This window comes from Artibeus jamaicensis, unplaced genomic scaffold, assembly GCF_021234435.1.
Source record: "Artibeus jamaicensis isolate MK-2021 breed Jamaican fruit bat unplaced genomic scaffold, CSHL_Jam_final contig_851, whole genome shotgun sequence".
Lineage (NCBI taxonomy): Eukaryota > Metazoa > Chordata > Mammalia > Chiroptera > Phyllostomidae > Artibeus > Artibeus jamaicensis.
In genome coordinates, this window is record NW_026521986.1 from 22,128,012 (window position 1) to 22,137,931 (window position 9,920).

Here is a 9,920-nt window from a genome sequence, read left to right on the forward strand (position 1 = left end):
TTTTGGAAATTAACTGAAAAACAGTAGTAACAAGTGGAATTTCATGTAAAATAATATGTGTTTTATGTTACTTTAAAGAAGAGATACATACCTTATTCTATGCAGACCAACCCTTAGCTGAGGCTGTAATTCTTTGGAACAAGGTATTGAACTTCTGCTCCACTCCAGGCACTGTGCTGGGACAGAGGACTCTCAGACAAGTAACACACCGTGTCAGGCAGGTCGAGCAGACCTTCGACTCTGCACTGTTTGTAGAGAAACACCTTTGTTCATTTGGTGCGCTGACAACTCACCCACTTCCGCTGAGGACTGACTATGAGGGGTTCTACTGGGGACCCAGACAAAACTGCGACTCCACTGGTAAGGAGCCCACAGATCATTGATAAACTCATGTTCTTATTCCATGTGGTGTCTCAGAGCCCATGCAATTATTCCACATTCACTCCTTACACTCAACAGAGCACCTAAGGTGATGAAGGAGACACACATCCTACTGGTAAACTTCATGATGCATCTGTCTTATATATTACATGATCTTGGTGCTTAAAAGACGAAACAGTGATGATGCACTGATGAAATCAGAATGCAATTTGAATTAACTTTTCACATTTATACCAAGCAATTGAAAATGTAAGAATTGTGTTTCATAATTACACAAGCAACCTCTAAAATTTCCACTGAGTGCAGAATGGAAGTCAAACTAAAAGAACAATAATGGCGCCTGACGATTATTGAGCATCTACATTTACAATGTGCTTCCCAAACGCTTTGATGTGCATGACTGCATATTGTCTTTAACCCTGTGAGGGATATTCTCTCAGTCGTTCAGATTTTACAGCCTCCTGGGAGTGGAGGAGTCAGGACTTCACCACAGCATCACTCCATGGATACTTAACTGTTTACTTGCCTCTTAATAAGTTAACTAGCCTTAACACTGCCTGGCCTTTAGGACAAATTCATAGTCAAAGTTTAAGATCTTTGATGATGGAGATATAACCTCAGCCTGGGTGCATATATTAATTATTGTTCCTGAAAATCAAGGGAATCTTTATAAGCTTGAAAATATCTATGTCTTTCAAATCCCTTGGTAATCCATTCCCATAGTTTGCCAGAAATTCTGTTTTGTGATTATTTGATGGCTACACACTTACCTGAATTGAAAGGTTCAGATAGAATGTGGAGATGTCTACACTCACAGGGTGAGCTGAGAGAACTATTAAAAGGACTTGAGTCAGGTTATTTTTAGGAATGAATTGGTTTTATACTTGAGACTTTGCTCTCAGTACTTCATAGATGCTGCTGAAGCTGTTCACGTGTCAGAATCTTGCTGGGCATTAGCAAACCAAGTTCTAGGTTTATATTATTTTTTTGTAGCACAAATGGAGAATATATTCTTTAAAGCATAATACACAAGCTTTATATTATTATATACAAAGTTAAGAATAAATCATTGTTAATGTTATGCTTCAAATCAGATGCCATTTTAGCACACACACTAATTGATATTTCCATTTGTCCATTTTCTTGATAGAAAGTCTTAGATAAAATTTTCAATATATATTTAAAGTTCTTATCATTTCAATGATATATTAAAATGCCATATTGGCTCAATGTTTTCCTAATCAAATATAAAAATATGCCAGCTTAGTCTGCTAAAATTTCTGGTTTGGGTAGTATGGTCCTTTGTTAGTTTTGTTTTCATTCAGCCGATATTTGTTGCATAAGCCTATTTTCCAAGGAGAGTTAACTTTCTATCATAAAAAATCTTTCTGGGCACCTGCTGGTGTTCCACAAATACATGGCCTCAGTCATTGCCATCATTTTGCCTTCTTTGTGTGCTCACTCTCCTACATTTAATCAGCTACCCTTGGTAGTGCCTGCCTGGCATGGTTTCTCACATGTGCCTGGTTCTCTCTTTTGCTAGCTCTTACATGACTTAGATCCTTCCTCCAGTTTGCTGCCACTTTAACCTGTCCTACACACTGTAGGAGAAAGGCTACTCTATTAAGAATGCCTGTCTGTGGCTCTGTCTTATTTTCAAACAATATCCCATTGCCATTATTTTCAATATAGTGTTCAAATTCTTTGTGCAACATGTCCTGTCACACATTTCTCCCAGACATTCCTACCAATACTTCTTCCTCAGTCATGTGTTTTATTTTGGATATATAAATTTTAAATGAATAAACTAGCTTTCAGCCTACCTCCCAGGGATCTCAAGCTCCTCGTACTGCTGTAGTTTTGCTCAAAGTCTTTTATTCTGTGACATTTACTTTTGCCTTTGCCTGGTGATACATCTGGCTTTCAAGATATAGTTCAAGGGTACCTCCCCCCAAAGCTTCTTGAATCACAGCTGTCAATCTGGTGACCCCTCTGGTGCAGTTAATAGAACTTTAAAACACTTTCATTTATAGCACCTTTGTATTCTAATTTTTCCTGGGTTTGCCTTTTGTTTGGGCCCCTGGAGACAGAGCACCTGTTCTATTTATTGTATCTCATTCAGTGCTGAGGAAGGAGTTTAACGCGACAGGTGCCCAGTACACGTTCTTGGAGAATGTGTGAATGGAGCACATGGGGCCTGGAAGGCTCCTTGAGGAATAAGGGCTCCACTCAGCAGCAGCTCAAGTAACAGCTGATCTGTCCCTCTCTACATTTGGATGATTTAAAAATCAGCCGCAGAAAGAACTGTGGAATTCTGAAGTATGTGAAAGAAGCTTTGCTCAAGCACCACAATATGCATTTTACAAGGAGCAGAACAGATAGATTTTCTTAAAAATCTCCTGGTTACCCATTACTATTTTTATACAAATTTTGTGCTTGGGATTATTTGCTGGTCACATATTAGCCTGACTTGAAAGCTCATGGAATCGTCATGTGTCTATTCCCATGAAGGCTGAGAGAACTAATAAAATGATTTGAAGAACATCCCTTTCACACTTCACAATCTCAAAATTTGAGGCATCTTACAAAAAAAGCATATGAAAAAAATATCTTAAAGAGTAATTCTAACAAAATGTCACCATCATGAAAAGTATAGTAGCCACTAAGTCAAAATCAAACATTTTGACTGTTTGCTAGTCCAAATGAACTTTCCACATGTAACATGGAGATAGATGATTTTTTTTTGGTTTCCATCACCAATGTCAAAAAAGACAGTCATTATTCACTGTGCTGTATCCCACACCAAAAGCACAGCATATATTATTAAAAGTTACATCTTTGAGTATCTGGGTTATCAACGTGAAAATAAATAATTCTTTTCTAGAAATGATATTCCCATAAAGAAGGAGGCTTTGGACAGTGGTGGGGATTAAGAATTCACACTTGCATCAGACTGACTTATTTTCGAAACAAGCCTCAGCCACTGACGTGCCAATGGGCCTTGTTAATAACTTACACTTCATATTCATTGGTTTCTATTGTTGTAAATGGAAACAGTTATGTCTAACACACATGGTGGCTGTCAGAATTGAAGGCATATAGAACAGTTGGTACAGTAGCTAGCTCTGAGTAAATGATACTAGCACCATTTCTTTTTCATCCAAACCCAAGTCACACGCACAGGGTGACATTGCCAACTTTATGTGATGACCCAAACTCCTTGAGTATTCAGATTAAAATGAAATGTCAGGATTTCTATTAAAAGGCAAATAGTATCCCTAATCATGGAGATGTCATTGTCAATTGGGCTTTTAAATATTTTCTACTTGATTTTCTGGCTCTCATTCACAGCTAAAGGACAAAAGTCTACAAGGTTATTTTTTTAAACCACACACAATTTTTACAGTTCAAAGCTGAATACCTGAAATGGCAAAATGCATTTGACTCTAAGATACATAGAGGGTATAAAAAACTTTGTGAGAAGCCTTCTCTGTTAACAGAGACACCATGTATTGTCCCCAGTTCAGTCATTTCTGCTTCTGCAGAAACCTAAAGGCATCAACGAATTATATGGTAAGATGTGTGGCTTAGAATTATACACTGACTGACAGGATGTTAAAGCTGAGTGGGTCTGCAGAGATGATATTCTCCGTTGGCATTTTTTATACCAGCAATATTGACTTACTTACAGTATAAATATATTTGTTTGCAGTTGAGAAATAAACTCTTGATTCCCTCCATTTTAGACTCCTTTAATGGGTTGTCTACACTCGTCACAATTTCACTTCAGTTGTTTCATTCAAAATCATTAGTCCGGTCACTTCATATAGACAGAGATTGTTCTAATGATAAATATAACAGTCACCATTTACTGAGCACTGTTCAGAAGTAGTAAAAATTGCCTAAGTGTCCTCATTTAATTTTTATAACCATGGGGTAAGGACTTTTTAGATTGAAAAAATCATGTGATTTGCTTAATAGTTGCCCACAGTGCACTTATGCCAAAGGAAATGTTTAGAAACACAAGTCCATCCGACAACATTTATTCAGCCTAGAATTAAACAGGTTTTTTAACTGAGGAACAGCATTCTACTGGAGTTCTAAACTTCCTTAGATTTTCATGTGATTATGGGTGGCAGTGCACAAGTGATACTTACTAGAAACTAGACACTGGAAGAAGTTTCAGGAAACCAAGTCACCTCAGTCATCAACATCAACACTGTGTCCATTCCATTCATCATAGAGCTTGGCTCCTAAGGGTGACATTCAGATGCACTGAATTCTTCAAATCTTAAAGACCTTTCTCAGTTGGACACAGTAGGTGGCAGTCCATTTTTGGAGCTCATGTAATTTTTTAGCTGCAAGAAACCATAGGCATTATGAAAATGCTCAAGTCCCGAGAAATGAAATGACTTTCCCCAAGGCCACACATCTATTTTGTGACAAAGCTCAGACAAAGACCCAAGTCTCTGGAATCTGTGACTTTACCTCTTTCCATCACTCACAGAGCTTCTCTTTAAGAAGTAGTGTTGAGCAACAGATTTAATCATATGCAAGGTATTTTATGGTGCCATGCACTCTGATGAAATAAGAAAAAAGGGTCTTTGGCTTGGTTTAAATTCAGACAAATGCAAACATTTGGAGCCATGAAACACTCTTGATCCAATGAGCTAAAAATATTTTCCAGTGTCAGAGATGGTAGCTATTTCCATAAACCATTCTCAAGAATAATTTTAACTAAAATCAAGTTTGTGGCTACTACAGATACAACCTACTGCTACTCCTGATGTTTAAGGTAACCTTGTAATGTAAGTATTTTTATCCCTGTTCACCAGGAGGAAACCTCTGATATTAAATGACTTCACAATGGCATACAGGTACTCAATAGAATATTCAGGAATGAATACTGGCTTCTCTAACTCTCAAGCTTACATATTTTCCTCTGTACCACACTGGACTAACAAAATTAAAGCTAAAGACTTGATTAAAGTTGAAGAATTAACAAGTATGTATAACGAGCTATGAACAATAAAATTATCTTCTTTTTATTGCACCTTAGATATTTAGTTTAATCATTCATTAAACCTTTCTTTCTTCAATGAGTTAACAAATGCACGTATATTTTAGAAATGAAGAATCCAGGTCACAGGAAGGTTAAGTAACTCCCTCAAGGTCACAGAGCTAGAAATTGGTAAATCTGAGATTTAAATCTGAGACCACAATGGATAGATAGGCTGCATCTAGCAATAGAAGAGTTGAAATGACATTATCCTCAGAGGCAGTACAAATGAATTTTTGAATAGGGCAATACAATGATACTTTCGGGATTGTTAACTGCAAGATGGTAAAGTGATACTGGAGACTATGAGGTATAAGGCAAGTGCAAGTTCAGCTCACTTATGGCAGAATCAATATATATTCCAAGAGGGAGCTGTCAAGAAAGAATTGTCATCACCAGTGACTCATTTTAAAGGTAAGTTAGGAGGAAGTAGGAGGGGTGGTGACCTCTTCACTGTGGGTAACATTTTGCCATTGGTCAAAATGAAGAAGTCACAGAAGGGCCTGAAAAACTTGGTTTGAAGTTCCAAATGGATAAACGGCTGTTCATGTCCATGGTTATGAAAATATAGGACTGAATTTCTGATCAGATGTTGGAACTGGTTGAAGATTTGGGATCTGTCTTCCTTAAGAGTTAAGCACTAGCATTTCATCATGTATCGAGAAGAAGGTAGATAAGAGTAAAACTATGAGGACTATCCTCATTGAGGGGTTGGGTAAGAAACAGATGTGGTGAGAAAGTAAAAGGATATCAGAGAAACTGACAGAGGGGAGAGTTCAGGGAAAAGAAAATTGGTCCAGAATATCAGTCCTAGCAGGGAAATCAACACAAAAGATCAGAAGAGCCTTTTAGATTTTGTATTTTGAGATTATACTGTGGACATTTTAGAGATCAATTATAAGAGAACTTCAGGGTGTGCAAGGCTGATTATAAGGAGCCAGAGAATAAGAAATAGAGATAATTTACAGAAATGCAAGAAGGAAGACCTAATTTGAGGTCGAGTGTTTAATGCACAAGATGCACACTTCAAGTGCTTAGTAGATGTTCATTGAATGACTAATTTAATGCTTTATCAATCTAGAGAGATCAATATTACCTTCATTTAAATACTAAAAGTGGAATCAAATAAACAAATAAAAGTCATATTCTATAATAGACAGTAATGTGAAGGGTAGGAATAAAGAACAGAGTCAACTTCATAAAGAAGTAGGTTCATTTGATACCAGGCAGAGGCTAATGCTTAGAAAGACAGTGAAGATGCGTAGATAGAGGCTAAAGTGCTGAAGAAAGTGTAGAGTGACATTGAAAAGAAGCAAAACATGGACCGGACCAATTGAAAAAATGTGGCCCAAGGCAAGTAGTGTAGGGTCAGTCCAAACCCACCAGGGCTGGGTTGAACTGCCATGGACTCCTAGACCATTGTTGAGTCATTATATCAGCATTGCTTGCAAGCCCCTTTGAATGCCAAATGATGCAACATGCTCCTAATAAAGAGGTCTTGGAGCCCAGGCTGGCTAGCAGGACTTAAATTCTGCCCAACATCACAAGTTCCCCAGAGAGAGTGTGGGCCTCCGGATAATAGAAGAGAGCAGGCTGTGGTGGCAGCTGATGAATGGCAAGCCACAGTAAATTAATGGCCTGGGGAGAAAAACTCCAAAGACCTCACGCATGGAAAAGAGTCCAGTCCTAGCTATGGCTTAAGTCCCAGAAATCCCAGCTCTGCTACCCACTCCCTAGGTGAGTTTGAACAAATCTGTGGAACTACCTGAGTCTCAGTTTGCCACTTTTAAAGTGGGACTGATGACAAAACTTTTCTTATAGAGATATATGGGTTAGAACTTTGTAAATTATAAATTCCATGCCAATACTGACTTTTTAATAATTGTCATTATTATTGGTAAAGTCACAGAGGTGTGGATCTATTAGGAATAGTAATAGCAAAGGATAGCCCTGTATCTGACATACAGTTCTAAGGAAAGGGAGAGTTATCCTTGAGTCTACCATGGAATGTTTTTAATACCAGGTTTTAAAAGCAGTTGATCCTTGAGGTCAAGTAGAAGAGTTCATTTTCTGGGATCGACAGCACTTTTTGGTTGGAATGAAGGAAAGGTTCTTTATACAACAGACATATTTTAAGCATATCTACAATTTGTCTTTAATTCTTATTTATAGTAAAATATAATAAAATGTATTTTGTGAGCATAAATACACTTGTGTATCTAATATGTTCACATGAATGCATATAAAATTTATATGTATGTTACATGAAAATATCTATATAACTATCTTATTTTCCTTGCTCACTCCTAACAAAATGGTCTTCCAATGATGACACATTTATTCTGGTTTCTTAATGTAAACCTCTTGCCAAAACAACCTATCTCTGTGCTCTGATGGAGTTGCCATCACAGAATCATTCCTGGTACACTCCTGGCTCCTTTCCCTACTCAGCTTCTTCACTGGAAGGCGAGAGGTGGTGCTTCCAATTTCATGAAGACACCCTGAAGCTCAGGGAATGAATTGGAGAAATCAGGATTGATTACATTCCCTGCTCTCTTTGTCTCTGTCAGGGTTGGTCAAAGCCAAGTTAGAGTTCCCAGAGCCAGAGTAGCTTAAGGGGACTCTGTATTAAGTATAAACACAAAACAATTATGACTTGGTAAAACATTCAATTATTATGAAGATGGGCATGAGAAGTTTAGGCATAATTTTGTCTTGGAACCAGTCATTCGTATCAATGACCACTTTGCCTGGTAGCTGAATAGATTTATTTATTAAGAGCCAAGTTGCTAGAATGTTGTAAGTGGATGCTGTATCCTTTGAGATATGTGAGTTTGTGTGGATACCCTTCATTCTTGTATAAAATAAAACTAATAAACATTTGGAAGACATATTGCAGAGAAAATCTCCCATAATCCCAGATTAATGATCATCTCTGCTATCATGTTTATTTTGCATGTTTGGAGAAGTCTTTTTTTCTTTTTTAAATTGTATTGATTATGACATTACAGTTGTTCTATTCCCCCCTCTGTTCCCCTCCACCCTGCACACCCCTACACCATCCCCCCCTTTAGTTCATGAACACGTGTCTCAAGTTCTTTTGATTCTATACTTCCCATATATTCTTACCCTCCCCCTATTTTCTTTTTTTTTTAAATATTTTAATTATTTATTTTTTCGAGAGAGGAGAAGGGAAGGAGAAAGAGTGGGAGAGAAATATCAATGTATGGTTGCCACTCATGTGTTCCCTTCTGGGAACTGGCCTGCAACCCAGCCATGTGCCCTGACTGGGAATCAAACTGCCATACTCTGGTTCGCAGGCCCGTGCTCAATCCACTGAGCTACGCCAGCCAGGGCTCCCCATATCTATTTTCTATCTACTGCATATGCTACTTATTTTCTATACATTCTCCCCCCTTCTCCTTCTCCCACTTCCCTGTTGCTAACCCTCCATGGGATCTTCATTTCTATTGTCCTGCTCCTGATCTAGCTGTCCTCTTAGTTTGCTTTTGTTTTAGGTGTGGTTCTTAATAACTGTGAGTTTGCTGTCCTTTCACTGTTCATCTTTTTTATCTTCTCTTTCTTAGGTAAGTCCCTTTAACATTTCATATAATAAGGGCTTGGTGATGATGAACTCCTTGACTTTGATCTGATCTGAGAAGTACTTTATCTGTCCTTCCATTCTAAATGAAAGCTTTGCTGGATAGAGCAATCTTGGTTGTAGGTCTTTGGATTTCATGACTTGGAATACTTCTTTCCAGCCCCTTCTTGCCTGTAAGGTGTCTTTTGAGAAATCCTCTGACAGTCTGATGGGAACTCCTTTGTAGGTGACTGTCCCCTTAGCTCCTGCTGCTTCTAGGATCCTCTCCTTCATTTTAATCTTGGCTAATATAATGATGATGTGCCTTGGTGTGTTCCTTCTTGGGTCCAACTTCTTTGGAATTCTCTGAGCTTCCTGGATTTCCTGGAAGTCTATTTCCTTTGCCAGATTGGGGAAATTCTCCTTTATTATTTGTTCAAATAAGTTTTCCACTCATGGCTGTTCCTCTTCCCCTTCTGGTACCCCTATAATTCGGATGTTGGAACGTTTAAAAATGTCCTGAAGGTTCCTAAGCCTCTCCTCCTTTTTTTGAATTCTTGTTTCTTCATCCTTTTCTGTTTGGTCATTTTTTTTCCTCCTTCTGGTCCACTCCTTTGATTTGAGTCTCAGTTTCCTTTCCATCACTGTTGGTTTCCTGTGCATTTCCCTTCATTTCAATTAGTTTAGCTTTCATATGTTCCTCTAATTTGTGACTAAAATCAGCCAGTTCTGTGAGCATCCCGATCTCCAGTGTTTTGAACTGTGCATCTGAAAGTTTAGCTATTTCTTCATTGCTTAGATTTATCGGCTCTGGAGTTCTGAGTTGTTCTTGAACCGTGTTTTGATCTGTTCATGCCTGTTACGTATGAGGAGCCAAGCCTTAAATGTTCACCAGTGTGG